Source organism: Schistocerca cancellata, chromosome 9 (genome assembly GCF_023864275.1).
Source record: "Schistocerca cancellata isolate TAMUIC-IGC-003103 chromosome 9, iqSchCanc2.1, whole genome shotgun sequence".
Classification (NCBI taxonomy): Eukaryota; Metazoa; Arthropoda; class Insecta; order Orthoptera; family Acrididae; genus Schistocerca; species Schistocerca cancellata.
Genome location: NC_064634.1, coordinates 287,880,310 through 287,903,936, shown reverse-complemented (window position 1 = coordinate 287,903,936; position 23,627 = coordinate 287,880,310). Strand labels below are relative to the sequence as shown.

At 42.7% G+C, this 23,627-nt stretch overlaps 1 protein-coding gene across 3 annotated transcripts in view; it reads left to right on the top strand.

Annotated features, from left to right (window-relative positions):
- Positions 1-23,627, top strand: part of LOC126100227 (putative fatty acyl-CoA reductase CG5065) — a 505,281-nt gene that overhangs the window by 355,750 nt on the left and 125,904 nt on the right. Inside the window, exon 1 of one of the 3 annotated variants that reach the window (XM_049910803.1) lies at positions 2,242-2,502. The exons of the other annotated variants lie outside the window; for them this stretch is intronic. The gene's annotated coding sequence lies outside the window, so the exon portion shown is untranslated. Of the gene's footprint in view, positions 1-2,241; positions 2,503-23,627 lie in introns of those variants that run through there. 3 annotated transcript variants of the gene reach the window in all.

Sequence of the window (23,627 nt, the reverse complement as noted above, 5' to 3'; positions counted from 1 at the left end):
TTTCACAGAATGAAGTGGTTCCTCATGAATACACAATGGATTTGCAGTACTCCACATACGAGAATTTTGCGAGTTCATGTACCCGTATAAATGAAACCACGCCGTATCAGCGAAAAACGTTTCATTAAGAATATCCCTTCCATTTTGTCGAACGAAATTTTTCAACCATTGACAGTAATGCAGTCTCTTGCCATGATTCAGTATTTTTCAGTTCTTGCACGACTATCACTTTATATGGGAAAAGTTCTAATTTATTCCTTACAACTGTGTGGGCCGTTCCGACACTAACATCGATTTCCTGGGCGAGAATTCTTACTGACTTGTTCGGACTCATGGACATTTCATCAGAAATATCAAGTAGTTTATCCTCAGACAAAACGCTAGGACGACCACTTCTCGGTGCATCTGTCACTGAACCCGTACTTTGAAGAAATTTGTTAATCAGATGTCGCACAGTATGGCCATGTGGGAGTGTTGTCTCCGGGAAAACAGAATTAAATGTTTGACGAACTGAAACTGTGTATTTACCGCCAGCTTTGAACACTTGTTCGACTAAAAACACACGTTATTCAGTTTTAACAATGACAAAAACGAAACAAACGAAAAACGGAACTAAACTAAACGTTCACGTCAACACGTAACGACACACCAATGATACTACTGACACTGGCTGAGATAAACGAATCAGTGGAATGTTGGGAGAGTCCACTTGTAGGGAAGTAACCCAGGCGGGCGAACAATCATCCGCGGCTAACAATCATACGGCACTGCGGGGAGACTTTTGAACACCCTGTAGTATGCAGTTAGCACCTTCTGAATGTTTAGCTTTTAAACTTTGGTGCGCACCGGTTGTTTGTCACTCGCTCCGCACCACTGCAGCCGCCTAATGTCCGAGCTCAAAGCACTGCATGAAGGAATGACAACCAGATCTCCTATTCACGAGATTTTGAAGGCGAGGGAAGAGGAAGGGAAAGGTGGCCTCTCTTACACACACACACACACACACACACACACACACACACACACACACACACACACACAAATATATAAACTTTTTAAAATTTTCTCTTATTAATATACGCCTCAAAATGAAATTGGATAGACCTAAGCAAGTGAGAAATTACTATGAAATAAAGCTAATAATTCTAGATATAAAATTTAATCATGCCAATCACGATGAATAATGGCACATCTCCCGCAAATATAATTCACATTGACAGAGTCAGCTTTACAAGCCAAAGAAAATAACGCACAACAGCGTTGTTAACAATTATACAGTGCTGCACTACTTCTTTAATGACGCACTCATTCGTTTCATTCATTTGTCAATTGCAACATAAAAATGTTCGAAGCATAGAGATCTGTTACCAGTTGCAGGTTAGAAACAGTGCACTTTAACAAAGCGTGTTACCAGTGTCAAAACAGCAGTTCACAAACCTCTTACGCACTCCGGTGTACAGTACTTCGTGCTCGGGCAGTAAGCAACTCCAGTGGGATGTAGCGAGTGACAACCGGTCTGATCACAAATTAAAAAGCTATACGTTCAGAAGATCATAACAGCGTAGCATCAGAATTATAGACCAAATTTTCGCATGAGAGCAATAGCTGGTTCAAAATGGCTCTGAGTACTATGGGACTCAACATCTGTGGTCATCAGTCCTCTAGAACTTAGAACTACTTCAACCTAACTAACCTAAGGACATCACACACAACCATGCCCGAGGCAGGATTCGAACCTGCGACCGTAGCGGTCACGCGGTTCCAGACTGAAGCGCCTAGAACCGCACGGACACACTGGCCGGCCAGAGCAATTGCTGGGAATGATATCTTACAAGTGTGCGTGTATGGTTTTTTTTCCCCTCCTCAGAATATGAGTTCACGTTGGTGATGTTTGCTTGTTAAACTAATTATTTAGTATGTTTGTTAAATCTTGTATAAAGATAGCTAAATGTGCAGGCGAAATTTTACATCCCGGAATCGCGAGCGGCAGTGTGTTCGTTCATCCTCACCAAAAGCGTTGAAAGTTGTGTAGAGCTTGCGGTAAAATGAGTTGGATACAGCGGGGCAGATGCGAGCGGAAGACTGTCAAAGGCCGCGAGGAAAGCGCGTGGCCGCGCCTCCACGACGCTGCGCTTCGGACGTCTTCGGACGGCACCGGAACGCGCCGAGCGTCGGCTCCACCCACGTGGTGACTCACGCGCAGCGCGCCACTTTGCCCACGCCGTCGCTCGCAACGGCGTTCAGTCGCCGGCTGGACGCCTTTCGTGCATAGTCAGACGCACGCCTTCCTGCGGTGTGGCCCGTTAATTCCGGTCACTGCGCTGTGGTGCTACCGACTTGACCCAGCGCGGCAGCCGTCTCGTACAGTCAAAGAATTCTCCAACTACCCGGCGATATATTCAGTTACAGTGAACGTGGCCGTAAACTGCATACAGACCATCTGTTGTCAAATTTGTGAAGTAGATTTTTCTACGTCGGAGGCAGTGCATTTTAGAATTTCAGGTAAGTGTACATGATTTTAAGGTGCAGTTACAGATGCTTTAAGTACCGCGAAAATATCTGATCCAGTAATGCATCTTCACATATTAGTCCTTGCATTTAACATAATGAAGTATTTGTTTTTCGTTCATGATTGCCATATGTACAGTTTTGTATGTATAAATATTTGGATTATATGTGTGACGTTGTTACTTCTTAAGATAATGGTGCCCACTTTTCTGTCTTTGCATTGTTGCATGGGATACCCCAAGGGGCAGTTCGACCGCCAAACATGAGACATCGTTACACAAGTGGACTGTTCCCATTGCATAGCCGAATTATCGTAGGAAATAATCTGAGTGCGCGTGTGGTGTTCCTGAGGGTCGCGCAGGAATGGAGCTGTCAGTCTGAACGGTACTATCCGATGGATGGCTCAGTCATCAGTAGCTTCATTCCATAATAAGAAGCGAGGTGATGCTGTGGTCAATACACTGGGCACATATTCGGTAGGGACGTGTTTCTAATCCACGTCCTTCCAACCCGATTTTGGTTTTCTGTGAACTAACTAGCTCAGGGTGGTTGCGTTTCCAGTTGAGTAAACAAAACCACGCCTAGTTCATTTCCCATCCGTCGGTGGTCAGAGATTCTGCTCTTTCCAATATCCTCTTTTCCTGACTGGACGTTACTTTCCTGTGCAAACCGTTACATCTCAGAGCAGCAGTTGCAAACCTGCATCCTCAATTATTTGCTGGATGTATCCCGATCTCTATCGGCCGAGGTGGCCGAGCGGTTCTAGGCGCTACAGTGTGGAACCGCGCGACCGCTACGTCGCAGGTTCGAATCCTGCCTCGGGCATGGGTGCGTGTGATGTCCTTAGGTTAGTTAGGTTTAAGTAGTTCTAAAAGTTCTAGGGGACTGATGACCACAGATTTTAAGTCCCATAGTGCTCAGAGCCATTTGAACCATTTTTTTCTTAACACATTTCCTATCATCTTGTCCCTTCTTGTTGTCAGTCTTTTCTGGATAATCCTTTCCTCGCCGGTTCTACGAAGAACCTCTTCATTCCTTATCAGTCCATCTAATTTTCAACATTCTTCTGTAGCACCACATCTCAAATGTTTCTCTATTGTTCCGGTTTTTCCAAAGTCCATGTCTCACTACCATACTATGTTATGCTCCATACGTACATTCTCAGAAATTTCTTGTGCAAATTCAGGCCAACGTTTGGTACCAGCATGCTTCACTTGGTCAGGAAAGCCCTTTTTGCCAGTGCTAGTCTGCTTTCTGTGCTCCTTTCCCCGTTCCTCATGGGTTATTTTGCTGCCTAGACAGCAGAATTCCTTAACTCCACCTACTTCGTCATCACCAATTACGATAAGTTGCTCGTTTTGCTCGTTGTACTCATTTCTGCTGCTTCTCATTATTTTCGTCTTTCTTCGATTTACTCTGTCTGTATTCTGTACTCATTAGACTGTTCATTCCATTCAGCACATCCTGTAATTCTTCTTCACTTTCACTGAGTATAGCAATGTCACCAGCGCATCTTAACATTGATTATAGTGGACATTTTATCAACAGGCTTTGTGTGGACCATCTCAGAGCCGAACTGGCTTGTGTGAGATTTGGACTGGACTGTAGAAGATAATTGAAGTAGTGTACAGGTATGTCACTCGTTGATATTGATAAGGTAGCAGGGAGAAAATAAAGGGAGGGGAAATTTTTTTTTAGAGAGACCGGCCTGCGGTTAAACGAATATGTGTCGAAACACATGACAGGCAAGGAGATAGTTTGACAAGACTGTAGCATATTCAATCTTCACGTTGAGCAAGCAGTAAATGAAACAGAGGAGAAAGGATGACAGCCAAAACAGTTGCAGGATAAAAATTTATTAAAATTCTTGACCAAGGTTTCGGTACATATAAATATACCTTCATCCTTTGTCGTGAAGAATTTCAACAGTTGCTGTTGCAGCCATGTTTAAAATCTTGAAACAGAGGAGAAATTTGATAAAAGGAGTAATGTTCAGCGAGAAGCCATAAAAAAATGGTTCAGATGGCTCTGAGCACTATGGGACTTAACATCTGAGGTCATCAGTCCCCTAGAACTTAGAACTACGTAAACCTAACTAAATGAAGCGCCTAGAACCGCTTGGCCACCGCGGCCGGCAGACATAAAAACTCTGAGGTTTGCGGAAGACGTTGTAATCGTCAGAGGGCAAAAGACTTCGAAGAGCAGGTGAACGGAATGAGCAGTGTCTTGAAAAGAGGTGATAAAATGGATTTTAACACAAGTAAAACAAGAATAATGGAATGTAGTCGAATTAAACGAGGCGATGCGGAGGGAATTAGATTCGGAAATAAGTCGTTAAAAGTAGTGGATGAGTTTTGCTATTTGGGTAGCAAAATAACTGTCGGCGGACAAAGCAGTGTGTCTGTGAAATGCAGACGCAAAGACAAGGAAAATAGTTTAGAAAATTAGAAGTTTATCGTAGAATGTAAGTTTAAGTGGTAGGAAATATTTTCTGAATATATTTGTGTGGAATTTAGCCTTGTACTGAAGTGAAACATTGACGATAACCGTACAGACAGGAAGAAAAGGGAAGCTTTCGAAATACCGAGTAGCAGAAGATAAAATTTGTAGATCGGATATCTAGGTACTGAATAGAATTGGGAAGAGATGAAATTTATGACACAAGTTGATTATAGAAAAGAAGTAGGTTGATAGAGTAACTTGAGGCTTCACAGAATAGTAAATTTTCGAGGAAAAGTGGGAGAGAGACAAGGCTTGACTGCAGTAAGAAGATTCAACTGGGTGTAGGCTGTAGTAGTTACGTAGAGATGAAATGACTTGCATAGCGAGGAGAGGTACATGTTAAGTCTTCCAAGGCAACCACAATAATTGTATATATGGGATTTTTAGCTAAGTTGATTTTGTAATAGTGGGTGCAGAACTTGGCCCGCCCATACCGAGCTGTGTCAGGCAGTAGTTAAGACAGTAGACTCGTATTTTGGAGGAAAGGTATTCAAATTCCGTAGATATAGGTTGTCGTAGTTTCCATAAACCACCTACCCAGTGGCAGGTTTTACTCCAATTAGCATCTCATCAGAGCTGTTCGGTTTCAAATGACCTCGCTGACCATTGATAGTTAAGGTCTAACCTTTTCTCCTATCTTATCACTGTCTATAACAGTAATCCGCGTCTGGAAACTGATAGCCTCTTTCGCCTTCATTATTGTGATGAATTCCACAATTAGTACGACCTTTGTGCTAGACAGGCGCAGACATTTGGCTGTTAATATTTCGTAAACAAAGTACTTGAGATACAGTGGATTAATTCCAAGCTACTGCAACAAATCCTGAATCAGCCAGATGTAAGAAGACTAATTTTGGAACCCTGACACTGCGAAGAGGTACCGATACCTACATAATAACGCATTTACCACTGACAGTAAATGGAATAAGGGATTCGCATGTGAGTCAGTTCAGAGTGCTTTAGCCTTGTTTCACCTGGAGACACTGATTCAGCTTACCTAACATAGCAACGGCATGTCTTATCAGGAGTTGGAAAGCCTCCGACAAAGCCAGCCGGGCGCCATTTCGGCCCGGAAAACGTCTCCTGTCAGTAGTCTGCAGGCCCTTGCTGCCATCACAACGTGGTTATGAGCAAGCTTTTCGTGCTCAGTGCCGCAATAGCTGTGGAGCCACAGAAAAGTATTCTTGCAGCTCTTGTTTTCTTGGCTGCTCGTAAACTCTTCACAGGCCCTCTCTTTTCAGTACCTGCGTTACTGTACGTCATCACCTCGCCGTTTGGTGCAGTCAAATGTCTCTGGAAGGAAGAGGAGTGAGAGATAATAAGCTGAGTTTAATAAAAGAAAGTTATTGTACATGAAGTAGTTCCTTGCTGCTAAACAGAAATTGAATCCTGTTGATATTCCTGTACATTGGGCACGGACACCTGAATCGTTTTCCAGCGCGAAGAAGCACCATATCAGAATGTCACAATCTTCAAGACTGCACCTAGTTGGTAATGAGGACATGTTACACCTACATGATTACTCTGCAATTCACAGTTAATTGTTGGGTAAAGGTTTATTAGAACCCCTTTCAGACTATTTGTCGACCTTTACACTCTCCAACAGCACGTGGGGGAAAATGAACACTTAAATCTTCCTGTGTGAGCTCTCGTTTCCCCCTATATCATAACGATGATCATTATTCCATTTGTAGGTAGTAGTCAACAAAATATTTTAGCATTCTGAGAAGAAAGCTGGTGAAGGAATTTCGTGAAATGATCTCGCCGGAAAGAAATACGCCTTTATTTTAACGATTTCCACCCCCAACTCGCATATTATATCCGCGACTCCCCCCCCCCCTTTCTATCCCGCGATAATTGCGCGCGAGGTGGCGCAGTGGTTAACGCACTGGACTCGTGTTCTGGAGGACGACGGTTCAAGTCTGCGTCCGGCCATTCTAATTTAGGTATTCCGCGATGTCCCTAAATCGCTTGAGGCAAATGCCGGGATGGTTCCCTTGAAAGGGCACGGAAGATTTCTTTATCTAATCCGATGAGACCGATGACCTCGCTGTTTGGTTGGTCTGTTCACCCAACAACCCCAACCAAAACGAACTGCCCTTCTTTGAGCTTTATCGATGTCCGTCGTCAATCCTACGAGTAAAGACCTCATAACACGCATCTGTACTCTTGAAGAGGACAGAAAATCATACTTTAGGCGATGATGATGATGATAGGTTTGTGGGGCGCTCAACTGCGCGGTCATCAGCGCCCGTACAACGTCCTAATTTTTACACAGTCCATTTTTCACAATCCAATCTAGTCACTCTCACAAATGATGATGATGATGACACCAACACCCAGTCCCCGGGCAGAGAAAATCCGCAACCAACCCGTGAATCGAACCAGGAACCCCGTGATCCAGAGGCAACAACGCTAGCCCCTAGACAACGAGCTGCGTATTACTTTAGGCAATGGAGAGTATTTGTCACTTGTCACACCCTCTAAGTGTGCTGCCAATAAAAAGCAAAGCTTTCTGTTTGATGGTTCCAGTTTACATTTTTTGTAATTTTAATCCCTAGGTATCTAATAGACTACTTTTAAATTTTTATGATTTATAGTGTAACCGAACTTCAACGCATTTTTTTAGTACTCATGTGAAGGATCTCAAAATTTTGTTTAGGTCAATTACTATCTTTCGCAGCGTACATTTATCTTGTCTGAATCATTTTTTAATTCGTTTTCATGTTCTGATGACTTTAGTAAACGATAAACGACAGAATTAGTTGCATAAAATCTTAACAGTGTCTCCCAGATTCTCTCCTAAATTGTTTATATAGCTTAAGAGCAGCAGAAAGCCCTTTAACACCTCCTGTTGAACGCTATATACAAATTTGGTTTTATTAAATGACTTCGTGTCAGTTACTACAAGCTGTGACCTTTCTAACAGGAAATCACGAATGTAGTCGCCCAACTGAGGTGAAAAGTGTATTCCCTGGCTTGGCAGTTCACGTCCTTCATTTTTGGTTTTCCTAATCATCACTTTCTTAAAGGCGTCAGAGTTCCTAGTTCTTTGTTCTGGGTGGACAGCGATTCTAGCTGACGGAGAACCCAATGATTTTTCGTTGGTCGAAAAACTACCACGGAGCCAATCAGCTTTTGAGGGCAAACGAGAAGCGACTTTGGCGAAAAGCCGATTTGAAGTCTGGGAGGGCTGCACGATAACCGAACACGCGCTCACTACTGTTGCCCAGTACAGCTTAATCAGAAACAAGTTGACCGGGCTAATTCTGGAAGATGAAGGAATGTATAGACGGAAATGTGAATACTAACCTTTCTGTCTCTAGGTTAGTCGGTGTTCTGCCGTACAACAGGAAACACTTCTGACATGGAGACTACTGCAAGATGTCCTCCAGTCTGTGTACTGAATTGGTTGAACTAACCGGAGATCGCGGTTACTGATAGAGAAGAGTCACCAAATTGTAAATAATGGTTGACCATAGTACTGTCCCTACTAAAACGTTAAGAGTATATTGGATAGGGTAACCTGCATTAAGTTTGGCACATGCCATTGCAGAGTCTGCATACCATTTGCAAAAATTAAACTTGAATATGATGTAAGGCAACGTCTCAGTAAACTGTAAATCGTAATCTTCTTGGAAAATTTCCGTATGTATGCAACATTACGCTGCTGTCCCCTACAATTGCAACACGAGAAATGATTGCAAATAATGAAATTTTATTTATTGTGCGTATACTGTATAGTCGGAAGAATAGATTATTTAGTTCGTAGGTGATGTGGGCATGTACAGGGTGCGAAATTTCGTACACGGAGCTTCACCTCTAGCAGAAACACCAGCTCTAACCCGGCTGGCATAGTCGGATTGAGCTTCTATGACAGGTACGGGAACTTGGCTGGATGCTGCTTCAACTGCAAGCTAAGTCAATCGTAGTGGCTGCCGAGTGGTGGTTTGCCAATCTCGACAACCCATAACTAAATCTTGTCAGTACTAGAGCTCTAGGGAACTTGCTGGCAGAGAAAAGTCAGATTTCACCTGTATCGAGGGTGATCTGAACAGCACGGGCAACGTGCGGTCTTATGTTATCCTGTTAAAAGATAACGTGAACAGATCTCAAAGTTTGGGCACAGCCACTACCTTTAATACGTCAAAAATGTAATGGCTACTGTCTTCATTACCGACTATGCGAACCAGTGGTGGTGGTGTTGCGTATCACAAGGTATAACATACCATGATGCCACGTGCTGGACATGTACGGCGATTACAAACGAAATCCAGCAACTTTCGATCTCTCCAAGAAGGGACACGTCCATCGCAAAATTGGGACCCGTCTGAATAGATGTAATGCCAATACTATGCCCAGTGTTTTCGTTGACCGCCACACTGTGGGCATGACTTTCACTTTCGCCACGTCATGTGAAGCCACAACAAAGGTCGCCATGCTGACAGGTAGTGATCCGCCACACCTCGTCACACTGCCCTAGTGGATACTTATCTTGCTGCAAACGAGACCTTTCCTCACTAAAGGTATGTAACTCGGCCTTACGATTGTGGACGGCCGAGTGAACGTTGTGTGTCTTTCGGGCACTAGTCACTTGTGGCCATTGAGATCCTGCATGGCGTTGAGTATGGCTTTCCTGAACCCGTCGCGTGGCAGTCGTGGGAATCGGGCCGACGCGAGCAACAGTATCGCTGAATGATAACCCCACAGTCTCAATAGGGCACGATCCTTTCGCTGTCAAATTCCGACACGTGGTAATAGACATTTCTCGTTCTTACACAAGGCATGATAGTCTTCTCACAAACAACAAACATTCAAATGCGATTTCTGGAGGAGTAACATACTACAGAATGTATATGGCTCCATTCGTAACTAGTTTGTGTGATTAAACTGAAATGCTGATAATTTACTTATCCAACCAGGTATTAATCTTCATGTGATTTAGACATTTGTTACACAGAGGTGACATTTCATGGGATAGCGATATGCACTTATACAGATGGCGGTAGTATCACATACACAAGGCACAAAAGGGCGCACTGCATTGTCGGAACTATCATTTGTTTTCTGGTGATTCGTGTGAAAAGGTTTCCGACGTGATTATGGTTGAACGACGGAAATCAAGACCTTGAACCCGGAATGCTAGTTGGTGCGAGATGCATGGGACACTCCATTTCGGAAATCGTAAGGGAGTTCAGTATTTCGAGATCCACAGGGCCAAGAGTGTGCCGAGAATACCGGATTGAAGGCATTACCTCTCACCATGGACGACGCAGTGGTCGTCATTCTTCACTTAACGATCGAGTGCAGCAGCGTTTACGTAGAGTCGTCATTGCTAACAGGCAGGCAACACTGTGTGAAATAACCGCAGAAATCAATGTGGGACGTACGAAGAACGCATACGATAGGACAGTGGGCGGAAATTTGGTATTAACGGGCTTTGGCAGGAGTCGGACGACACGATTGCCTTTGGCACCAGCAAGACATCGCCTGCAGCGCCTCCCCTGGGCTCGTGGCCCTGTCGGTTGGATCCTAGACGACTGGAAAACCGTGGACTGGGCAGATGAGTCCCTATTTCAGTTGGTGCGATCTTGTGGTAGGGTTAGAGTGTGGCGCAGACTCCACGAAGTAATCGACCCAAGTTGTCAACAAGGCTCTGTGCAAGCTGGTAGTGGTCCCATAATAGCGTGTGCAGTGTTTACATGAAACGGACTGGTCCTTTGATCCAACTGAACTACTTCTAGACCATTTGCAGCCATTCATGGACTTCTTGTTCCCAAACAACGATGGAATATTTATGGAACACAATGCACCATGTCACTGGGCCACAGTTTTTCTCGATTGGTTTGAAGAACATTCTGAACAATTAGATCGCCCGACGTGGATCCCATGGAAAATTTATGAGACGTAATCGAGAGGTCAGTTCGTGCACAAAATTCTGCTGCAACACTTCTCAATTATGGACTCCTACAGGGGAGCATGACTCAATATTTCTGAAGGGAACTTCCAACGAGATGTTGAGCCCATGCCACGTCGAGGTGCTGCGCTATGCCGAACAAAATGAGATCCTGCACGATATTAAGTGGTATCCCTCAGTGTATATGCTGACTTCGTGCTGTTGCAAGTTTTAAGAGCTAGAGTTTGTTATGATTTCAAATCTAAATTCGAGCATTTACTTGGGTATCAGCATTCAGTGGTAAGTATCTCTTAATATTTATTCCCTGACCTCGTAATTGTTTTAACTGTTGTTTGGTGACTTGATAGCTGCAAAATAGTGAACTTTGAAATGTATGAAGTTCGTAAAAATAAAATAATGCAACTCCTAAACAGTATCACATGGTTGAGGTCTGTATTCTGAGTTGGGTGGAATTTCATCCTGTAAAGATGTGAAGGATAACAGCCGTGAGACAGCCGGATGCACGTTATAGTAGAGTTATGACGTCTGGTTAGCTTGATTTGGGAGATCAGGTTTTTCGCGGGATACTCGGCAGTATTGCGGCAGAAAGTCTTCATTTAGGCTGTTGTGAGACCTCCCACATCGGTGACCATTTTCGTTGGACTTGTTTCTTTACAGCAGCAACAAAATCTGTATGCGGGAGGCAAGTGTAGTAACGATCAATCACGGTCTGCGGTTGGTTTGTTCACGGAAGTCAGGCCGGACCTCAAACGCTTGCGCCCTTTTCCAGCTGTTTCTTCATCTCTCCCGTCGCAGTAATGACAGGGATGCCATTGATCAGTCAGTGCCGGAACATGACGTCTGTCGACATGTGTCCCACCGCGCAGCATCATCTTCATCCTCTTAAATGCCTGCAGAGATTTTATTCACTACACCACCTAGGCGAGTATTAAGTTCCAGTATCATGGAGCAAAGTGAGAGAGACCTCATAATAAATAATTATCAGCTGTTGGGTTACGGCAATGGCTCGGAAACTGATCTCTCACTCTTGAAAAATGGTCGTTGCGAAAGGGCTACCCGTGGATAAAAAGGTATTTGTTAATCATATCTTAAGTGTAAACCTACTCTGACTTCCTCCTCCTCCCCCCCCCCCCCCAAATCCTCTGTGTAGTGAAAGAGCGAGTGGAGGAAGAAGGAACATTTCAGACACATGAGGATTTGCTGTGGCGACTGAAATTTCATTCATCCTTAGTTCAACTTTTAGGTTAAGTAAAATATTTTTATATAACGATACTATTAGCAAACACAACTGTTCAGTGTCGAGGCAGAACTACCACAGTGTCATGTGTCAAAGAAATGGTCTGTTAATTGCACGTTATATCCACAGGAGTTTTTAGTGCATAGCCATAGTGTGAGGTGCTATAGAATGGTTCGTGTGCCACTTTTGAACTGGAAATGGCCCAGAAACCTTGGTCATTCCCATCCTCAGAATGAGCTTTGAACTTTGAGTGCAGATATGCGAGTCCTACATTGCCTCTGTGCAAGACACTAATGGAGATGGACGAGATGGGCAGATAGCGGCAGCAGGAGATGGACAGGATGGAGGAAGAGATGGACAGAGAGAGGCGGGAGATGTAGGAGGCAGGTGGAAGATAGTGTGGAGAAAGGTGGCAGGTAGGTGGGAAAGGAAGAGGGAGGAGGTGGAGGAGGAGAAGCGAGGTAGACAGAGGGTGGAAATGTAGGCAGCTGTAATGGAACTGGTGGTTGGGGGAGATGGGTGAAGGAGGGGAATGAGGACGATGGAGAGAGGGGTAGAGGATGAAGATGAGGAGTGAGGGATGGGTGGAGGATGAGGAAGAGAGAGGGAGGGGTGGAGGATGAAGATGCCAGCGTTAGAGGCATGAACAGAGAGGGTAGGGGAAGGAGGAGATGTGTACAACATATGTGACATCCGTGTGCGTGGGCGAAGCCACATGCAAACAGCTCTCTCTCTCTCTCTCTCTCTCTCTCTCTCTCTCTCTCTCTCTAGCCGCAGGTAAACAGCTCTCTCTCTCTCTCTCTCTCTCTCTGGTCCAAGTATTGTATTCGTCAAGATTGCATTTCACTATTAAAGTGAAATGTTAAAAGTATTTTTGTTAATGGTTCCTTCATTTCCTGTTTACTAACAACTAGGGGTTTGTCAGGTAAATAACTATCTACAAAGTAAAGTAGAGGCTTTAAAGGGTAGTAATTCCCTCCTGGATCTGTCATTTTCCGCCGGCCGGTGTGGCCGAGCGGTTCTAGGCACTTCAGTCTGGAACAGCGAGACCGCTACGGTCGCAGGTTCGAATCCTGCCTCAGGCATAGATGTGTGTGATGTCCTTAGGTTAGTTAGGTTTAAGTAGTTCTAAGTTCTAGGGGACTGATGACCTCAGATGTTTAGTCCCCTAATGCTCGGAGCCATTTGAACCATTTTGTCATTTTCATTCTATCTTGCTTCTATCTTACAATGCTGTATTCTTCTCTGTTTCATATTTAAACTACATATTCGTTTTAGACATGTAACCGGGTGGGAGAAATCCTATGATCTGGCGCGACATTGCAGGTTCGTCAGTTACAGTTATTGTTGTTTCTTTGTCTTGTCCTGTTTGAGATATATCGAATTATGTTCATGTGCCGTAAAATATTGCACATGAGCATTGAGGATGGAATGTACTTAAAGTGACTTTATTTCCGCGCACTAAGAATGAGTTGATAGCAAAGAACTTTTTGGCTGTGACTAGTCCATTCTCTCTCATAGGGTTCCTCCGAATAGTGCCAGCGCAGCTTTTGTGGGATTTGGAAAGCAAGAGAGGTTATTGACTGTCGTAGGCGAGTCGGGGCCACATATACTTTTTTCCCAGGGAAGAGATTAGCGTAATCGGTAAAGTCGTTTTCCACAAAAGGCAAGTGTCAGAGTCCAGTCCCTGTGCGCGTACAATTTTAATGGTATAAGAAATTTATGGCTATGTGCTTTAGCCATACAAGAAGTAGGATGTGTCAGTAGTTTGAAAAACGTTCTTTAATGACACTCAGCAACATTACGTCGCAGACGTATACTACTTGGGGAATATCGAGAATGACTTGTCGAGTGTATAGACTGACGAAGAGATTTCCTTGGCTCTACTACTGAATATTGCCACTTGTCGGTGCATTCAAAAGTGTAGAAACAGAACACTCGTCGATGAGTATTGTTTTCTCCGTTGTTCGCGTGTTCCCATGGAAGTGCACTCTTTATATTGCCTAATGTTCGAAAGCATTGTTCCCTAGTTTTTGTGATGATTGCGTCGTGCCGCTTGAGGCACTTGATGTCGGAGCACTGTACATCAAATCCTGCAAGCATAAAAAAAATCTGAGAAAGACAGTTTGTAAAGTCCCTTGTGGAACAATCTCACAGGTATCACTGTCTCTGTTCGCAGTCGCAGTATTCAAGGTACACAACAACCTGGTACGAGTTTATGTGGCGAGTCAGTGGAACCTACCACTGGGATTTTCCAGCGTACAGTATAAGACACTGTGCACGCCTAGTGGATGGGTTCTAAATTAAAAGTAAGCAACGGAAACGTCCGAAAAAATTCTGCAGTAATGGGCCTGTTCCTTTCAAAGGCAGTTTACGAACTTCCCCTGACCAATTTGATTCATATTGACAGTGTGTGTGTGTGTGTGTGTGTGTGTGTGTAGCACGACTAGGACTCCAACATAGTGAATGAGAAGATGCAACTCTCGAGCGTTTTCGAGAAAGTCGAGTTTGAAAATTTTAGGCGTGCTAATATATTGCGTATGGACGCTAGTACTCAAGGAGACCACAGCAGAGCGAGTAAGCGCTTAGTAACTTAAGCATGAGGTCTCTGAATCGAATCTCGCTGCAAGCACCTTTTTTCATTCTCGCGTAATTCTAACAACATATTTATTATGATGTGCAAATTATCAATATCTAATGAATCATTATTACTTTCAAAATCTTTACCCAGAAAAATAGAATTTTCCTCTAAAATTTTGGAAGTACGAGTAGTTTCCCATAGTAACCGTATTCCGGCAGGTACGTTTCGACTCACCTTGAGCCCATTTTCACTGTATTCCTGCTGGTAGATTTCACCCGCGAGAAATAGCTGCATGTGCAAAAACGATTTTCCGTTGGTGTAGAGCACAACGTTCATTCGTATGTTAGACCCCGAGGTAGAGCAAGAGAAGGTGAACCGATTGTGAAGCGGAATCGCTTTGCTATGAAATTTCAAAAGTGCGTTTAAAAACGGTGCTCGTATACACCGAAAAACTCTTTCTCCAAAACAATCTTATCTCTTATAGTCCTTCTGCAGAACACATGAAAATTGGAGAAATATTTCGCAACATATCTGAAATGATAGCGGTGAAAGAATTCGTGTTAGAAGACGAACTAATTGCCCACCAAGGAATTGATAAATAGGGTCTGGTTGAAGAAACTGAAGAAATCGCTACACCACCACCACCACCACCACTACCACACGATTACGCGTCCGAAAAGAGCCAGACGAAATGGACAATTATGTTCCATTGGATTACAAGATGAGAATCGTCAGTCTAGCGAAAGAGCATCCAGGATGGAGTTTATTTGGCTGCTCCTCATAATGTGTTAGTAAATGATGATAATCTGCACAGTTATAATAAACCTGATGTTAAAATTACATGGGAATGAGAAAAATATTGGCAGATTTAATCCAGAGACCTTGCGCTTATGAAACGAAGCACTTACTCCTTCCGCCGGCCGAAGTGGCCGTGCGGTTAAAGGCGCTGCTGTCTGGAACCGCAAGACCGCTACGGTCGCAGGTTCGAATCCTGCCTCGGGCATGGATGTTTGTGATGTCCTTAGGTTAGTTAGGTTTAACTAGTTCTAAGTTCTAGGGGACTAATGACCTCAGCAGTTGAGTCCCATAGTGCTCAGAGCCATTTTTGAACTTACTCCTTCCGCTGTGGACTCAACACTAGCAGCCATACCAAGTGTGTAAGCACTAGTAAAAATTTGATGCTGTTAAGCTCCTGCTCTTTTTCTACAGCTTCCACAACTTTCGTGATTTATACGCTCAGTAGGTCCTTCAGCTGTAACGCCATCCTTTTTACCGACATATCACTGTTTAGACGCAAAATATTCCGCGAAAGCCTACTTTTACTGGAGCCAGTATTGAGGATTCGAAGAATATGCTGCAACCCATACTGCCCCTGTAGAGACTGTATAGAGAAGAGTACACTAATTACTACGCACGCAAAGATATTTAGGAGTTTCTTTTTCCGCGCTCCACACGTGAATAGAACGGGAAGAAACCCTAATGTGTTGCAGTGGGGAGTACCCTCATCCATGCCCTTCAGTGATTTACAGAGGATCTGTATGAATGTAAAATTCTAAAAACGAAAACAGTCTTTCCAAAGATAACATCACATGAAAACATATAAAAACAGTACCTTATATTCTAATCCTTTCCTGTGTAGTGTGTCCCAGCAGGAGTGGTCAGTATGCACGCATATGACAGGAACGATCATTCAAACAAATAAAAGTCAAGGTATACATTTTAGAGAGGTTGTTTACTAAACTTTTTTGCTTCAAATGATCGTTTCTGTCATGTCCTGACCGTTCCTCTTGGGGCACCCTTTATACGTACTGTAATATATATTTGCCACTCTCACTATCGGTATTGTTCAATACCAGGCTTGCTTAACAAGTTGTTCCGTAGCCGACTGCGCCAAATACAGTCTAATGACTGAATAATAGAAACATGTTACAAGAAAGTGATAGACGTATGTGAATAATTTATACATTTCTTAATGCTATAGAAGCTATTCGACATAAGAAAATTTTTCAGTTCTTTATTAAAATAATATTCAGTGCATTACTTGCAAAAATAAAATACACAAAAATCTAAGTTTATTTTTGTTAATTTAGCATAATTATCTAATGTAGGGCCTTGTCAAGTGCTCTGTCACATGACAACTGATAGCGATGTGGTGCACATTTGCAGATTGATCGTGAATGCCCCTACCAGCATCTACATCAAACACATCGTTACAAATTATGCGACTGTTCTGTTATTTCATAAAGGCATATTAGTTTCTCTCTAGAACCGATATCCAGACGGCTTATCATTTAAAAATATATCAATAAGTATATGTTGCATAGCTGGCAAGTTGTATTTTGGAGATACTTGCGAAATTTGAAGTGCGCGTCAATTTATTCATTAATTTTATAGCTGTAACTGTGACAGTACGCATGACGTTACTGGATCGCAATTCGGAGAAGTGTTCCGCAACAGTTATAACGGCGTGCGTGGCGGTGGACATGAATCACTCTACGTGAACTGCATTGAGGGTTACTTTATGTCCCCTGTTCGCGGAAGGCGAGGTGACTGACGTTCGACGTCGATGCACTTACGGACGTCAGTTGCTGTGCTGTTTGGAAGAAATGTTCAATATGCTATGTGACAGGAAGTGCAGGCCGTGCATTTCGTGCCCGGCTCGTGAGCTGTTGTTTCAACGACGTATAAAGTGTTTCGAATAGAACAGGATATGTGACGCGACAGAGTTTTCTTGTTGTACGATTTTTTGTCTCTGCCGGAACCAGGTCGGACTGATTTTTGCAGAAGTGGTGACAAAAAGGACCATTATGTATTCCTTAAAGAGGAGAAAGGAGTGTCTGGGGTTTGAAAGTTTGTTGAGAAAGCGAAACTATTCAACAGTGATCTACACTTGCCTAATAAGCACAGGTAGAAAATTAGAAAAAAAAGAGTATTTCACAATTATCCATTGATACTGGGCAAAACTAGGATTCAGTCGCACCGCTAACTTGAACTTTTTATCTCTTGTACCTCGCGGAATCGTATTTCATGCTGAAAGCATGAAGTGTCGCTTTAATCGTTTTTAGCAACGGCGCAAGTCAGTAACGTTTATAAATATAAACTTCAGTAACGTTTATAAATATGTCCTGATTTAATGAGAAGAGGAAAAAAAATCAGTTCTCGCTGATGTTCTTCCACTTGCTTCACTTCTGTAGTAATATAGGGTGCTTCCATAATAATGTTGCAAACTTTCAGGGGTGATGGCGAAGGACAAGTGTATGAATTTGAGATAAGGGATCCGGATCCGGAAACGACTCAATCGAAAGTTATAAGCGAAAATCATTGTGATACCTCTGACAGTGGAATACTTGTACCGGTACTGTTGTTGCTGGGATTGTAGGGTAGGCAACTTTCAGAAGTGGTTGCATGAACCAAAAAATGAGATAAAAGCCTAGTAAACATGGGCTCTAAAATGCTTACCAAAATAGCTATGAGCACTTGCTTGTGTTATTGTGAAATACATATATTTTACTGGAAGCTTAATGTTTTCTGTATTTTTGGAGGAGGTAATATGGACAATAACAAGAAAAATACCAGCAAATACGAGCTCTAAAATGGATAACTTAAGAGATATGCTTCACGTTAGTGAAGATGAACAAGTGCTTATAGCTAAGATATGAAAATTAGAGTGCATCTTTACTAGAAGTTTTTCCTTGTTTTGTTCCATGTTGCCTCCTCCGAAAGCATCATACCCTACAATTTTGGCAACAACGGTACCGGTGCATCTGCGCCGATGTCAGGGGAATAAGAACGATTTTAGCTTACAACTTCTGACGCGGTTGTTTCCGGACCAAGGCCCCTTGCTTCAAATTGATACGTTTACCCTTCTCCATCATCTCCTAAAGTTTGTTATATCATCATGGAATCACCCTGTGTAAAGAGCATACGCTAGTGCTGTCACACAACATGCGTACTGTTCAGTTAGCTTCTGCCCAGTTTTTCATGACTTGCTGAACGCTGTTCGCTCTATTAACAGTGATCATAAGGTTACACGTTTGACCATGCCTGCACCAATTTTTTTTTTTTTTATTTTCACAAAAGAAGCAGGGCTATACTGGATAAGTGACAAGATAATGGAACAGGGTTCAGAAATCAAGGAGTAGCTTCAATAGTGCCGGATGATGCCATAAAAGACGAAAGGTGAAAGCAGAGATTGGAATATATGCACAAATAATGTAGGCAGTATGTGTAAATGCTGCTCTGAGATCGAGAGATTGTCACTGGTGAGCCTCACCAAACCAACTGACTGATGACAAAAGCAAAATTAAAAGGAACACTTACATCAGTTAGTATAAAACTTAAAACAGTGGGCACAGGTCAAAAGCACTGTATACCGGAATTGTGTAGCACACTGGTTGCGAATGATATTACAGCTCTCATTCTGAAATGTTAAAACACTTATTTCCGGAAGAAGTGACACCTTGATTGCACGAGATATTCGCTTCTAATAATATTTTTGTATCAAGAGAACTAATGCGATTACCGGTTACTTATTCGTACTGATTGTCGCCACGTAGCATACTTCTGTTTCCATGATGTCGGAACGTAATTTGAATAGTATCATTACTTGCAAAATACGATCGGTCAGCATAAAACTACGCATCAAATTAGGAATGTGACCTATTTCTTGTTTGGGTAGTAGACATCTGACTATTTAGCAGTCCTCTTGAGGCGAGAGAGCTTTGCGACCGAAGCTCTGGACTCGTATTCTGAGGGAGAAGGGTTTAAATCTTCGTTCGTCCCTCCAAATGAAGGTTTCCCTTTAATTCCCTAAATCATTTTAGATTCGACAATAAAAGATCCTGGCATTTGCCTGATGTTGTGATCAGTCTCTGATGACCCCGACGGCCACAAAGTGTCGAGCACTAACCTTATTTCGCTAGTCCTCAGTATATATATATACATATATATACATACATACATATATATATATATATATATATATATATATATATATATATATATATATATATATATATATATATATATATATATATATATATTTGGAATAGAAACATCGAAAACAGGATTGCTAGGTGAAACACGTACTCTCAGTATTTAAAGCAAACTAGACACCACAAGGCGTTCGATCTTGTTCAACACTCCGCGTTAATCGTGGGTGAGCAGCATGCAGTTCACAAAAACAAGGGGAATCAACATATTTGTTACCAAAGAAGGCTACGTTAGCAAATAGTGCACATAATATGTACATATCCCAGTGTCACAAACTAAGGAGCAGAAAACGTTAGTGAAATTTATGAAACTGACGTTTGGCTTTCGAGGTATCTAGAAGTTTGGTTTTATACTGCTGCATTCAATCAAGAGAACTGCTTTAAAGTGTTCATCACTCAATCTCGTTCGATTTGCTGACTTCACATACTCTGTTTTTGAAAATATATGATCAGAGAAATACCTTCCTCCAAATACTGATGCCATGTAGCAGCAAATTTCTTCAGTGTCGGAATTTCAAGAACAATTAAGCAACGGTAAAAAAAAAAATGGTTCAAATGGCTCTGAGCGCTATGGGACTTAACTTCTGAGGTCATCAGTCCCCTAGAACTTAGAACTACTTAAACCTAACTAACCTAAGAACATCACACACATCCATGCTCGAGACAGGATTCGAACCTGCGACCGTAGCAGTCGCGCGGTTCCAGACTGTAGCGCCTAGAACCGCTCGGCCACCCCGGCCGGCAAGCAACGGTAAAATTCAATACTATTCCCTTCTTTGTTTTCATTTTTTTTTCGAAACTCCATTTGCTTACAGGTCAGCGAGTCCAGCTGTAGTTAAACTGGCACATCATCAAGGTTACAATCAGATTGTTACTCCAAATTCTGTCAAGATTTGAAAAATTCAAAAAAAAAGCTTCTGTAAATCACGAAGGTCTCTTTCGGAAAATCAAGGTTGACGTCTTTGCGGATTGTAACACTTTACTATTGAAACAGTGAACATGGAAGTTTCTCCTTCCAGTTGTGCTTCAAACAATGACAGATTTCACTGAAATCGTTTGCAGAGTCTGTAGAGATCATCGACGAGGTTAACCATTCTCTGAAGCTCCAAGTTGAATTATTTCATGTGAAAGGTGATGTCAACAAAAAATAACAAATTTGACAGCCGAACAGGATCTGACAGTTGTGGATCAGAGCTATCTTTTTGATTGCTGTTTAGTTTCGGAACTTGTAAAAATTAAACAGGACGTTGACACAGCTGAGCCACCTCACTGTTGTGTGATAAGCCAAGTCAAGGAATTCAGAAGAAGTTTTCCTTCAAGGAAAGCCTATTTTCTTATATTTTTTATTTTTATTTTTTTCCTTTTCTCCGCAGAACTGATATTGCCGCAAGGCTGATACTCCAAACAAATAAGCTTTCTTTTCTTGTGTTACTTCAGCCACACACTATTTGATGACGCTACCGTCGGTAAACGGTTTCCTTCGTTGTGCCATCTTGTGCACTATTTTGTAACTTACACGAGTGACAGATTCATATCCAGCAAACTTTCTCGTGAAGATATTTCGCTTGGTTTCTAAATTAAGTTTCATGCACGCACATTTCTCGGAGCGTAACTTTCCAGGAAAATTTGAATGTGTAAATAGTAATTTCATAGTCACGCCGAAATTGTGCTCTTTCAAAACGGCAACACTTTCGCTGCATATTACGCAAGTAGTTTTCTGGATCTTCGTTTCCACAAGGGAGTACTTTACTCCAATTTCTTCATTGAGAATGCTACACTCGTCGTCAGTTATTATTAGTAGCCATAATGAAAAGTGAAGTAAATGCGATCTGAAAATTAACAAATCTTGGGCTTGCGCGAAATAATCAGTTATAATAAAGAAGAAATTCTGGACACAATAATTTAAAATTGAACGTAGTAAATGCAAGGCACTTAGCAGCCAGGTCGTCTCACACTTGTGAAGCTTGTCTAGTAGTCTAAATGTAAATATTTAAATTGTATCACAATGTTTTGTGTTATATATATTTTTATCAAATAAATTCAGGTACCGTCGGCGAGCAGGATGGAGACACGTCCCGGGTCGCATCCGGCCCGGTTCCCGTAGTTTGGTGACCCCTGGTGTATGGTATGACCTTGTATTGCTTAAGGCGCAGCGCGCTACCTTGCGAGACGGAGGGACGCGGGATGCGTATCAAATCAGTGCGCCGGATTAACGGCCTCTGATCTGGTGCTCCGGCCAGGTTGTGTGTGGTTTTTAACTAGTTTCCGTCTCACGTTTAGGGTAAACCAGGCTCGCCACCAACCTCTGCTTCAGAAAACACGAGAAACAGAGTGAAAACCTTCCGGCTAAGGAAGGTCTACGACCGCATAGTTACAATAACTGTTTACCAAATCAAAAACATTAAAACATACGATGAGAAAATTTTAAAGTATCGTGCAATTTTATATTAGGCATTCTACAGGAATTTCAGGCAAATGACGAGTTAGTAAATGCTTCAATTTTTTTTCATATTGTCTAAATCAGGGCTTCCCGATCTTTTCAGCTGGCGGACCCCTTCTTCAGTCGAAAATCCATGGCGGACCCCTAGTCAGTCAACAGCACAGTAACTTCAAATTTCAGAGCGAAACCCATGGAAATTGAAAGCTTCTTAATGCAGGTGCCATGTTCCCAATGACCCCCCCCCCCCCCCCCCCCCGTAGTTCAAAAATGGCTCTGAGCACTAACTTAACTTCAAAGGTCATCAGTCGCCTAGAACTTAGAACTAATTAAACCTAACTAATCTAAGGACATCATACATATCCATGCCCGAGGCAGGATTCGAACCTGCGACGTAGCGGTCGCTCGGTTCCAGATTGTAGCGCCTTGAACCGCATGGCCACTCCGGCCGCCCCCCCCCCCCCCCCCCGAAGTATCAATAGTCTTTGGTTTAGAGATGAATTAAAACAATTTGAAATTAACGATCCAATTTGAATTCCCACTGTATACAGACACTTTCTAGTGAATCTACTCTCTTTGTTCAACACACTATAGCCTGATTAAAATTACTTGATAATTGAAATTTCACACCATGGAGCTTTCTTCCTCCAAAAGCAATCAACGTCACGTCCAAACTGTTCGCTGTTGGCAAGCTGCCGCTTATGGTCTGTTCACTTCGACTGTTTGGCTACTGTTTTGTAAGTAGCATGCATATTTCGTAACAGTTGTGTGTGTGTGTGGGGGGGGGGGGGTTTCGTGAAATCCGAAGAAAAATGTTCAAATGTATGTAAAGTCTTCCTTTGGTCGTCCTCCCTCCTCATTCATTTCAACTGGAAACTTCCCTTGTTGTGAAGGCGATGGAGAAACTGCAGCCTTCTTCAATGACCCTGACTTCAGGCACCGATCCATGTTAGAAGTAATAAACTGGTCAAAAATCGACTTATGAAACAGGTAGTTCACTGACAAGTCAAGTTTAACATTTAATGATGCCTGGGGCCGCATACGTGCCAGCGAGAGATGTGATTGGTCGACGAAGTTCGCTCCGCGCATGCGTATGTTTCAGCGCATCTAGCGCCGTGAGCCAGCGCACAAACGACCCCCGTATTGTTGCTAAACAGTCGATCAGAGAAGCCGCATTCTCCGGCACTAAACTATGTATACGTTCTCACTTAGGAACCGCAAAGACTGCTTGGGGATACGACCTGAAGTAAAAGTACACATGTTTTTCACACGAAAAAAATAGTGATGAATTTGATTTTCCCATTTTTATTCAATAATTTTACTCATTATTTTACACGATTTGGTGAAAGGTGGCCGCGGACCCCCTAGAAAGAGCCGGCGGACCCCTAAGGGGTCCGCGGACCACAGGTTGGGAAGCCCTGGTCTAAATACCGCTCCCTATGGCTACCAGTGAC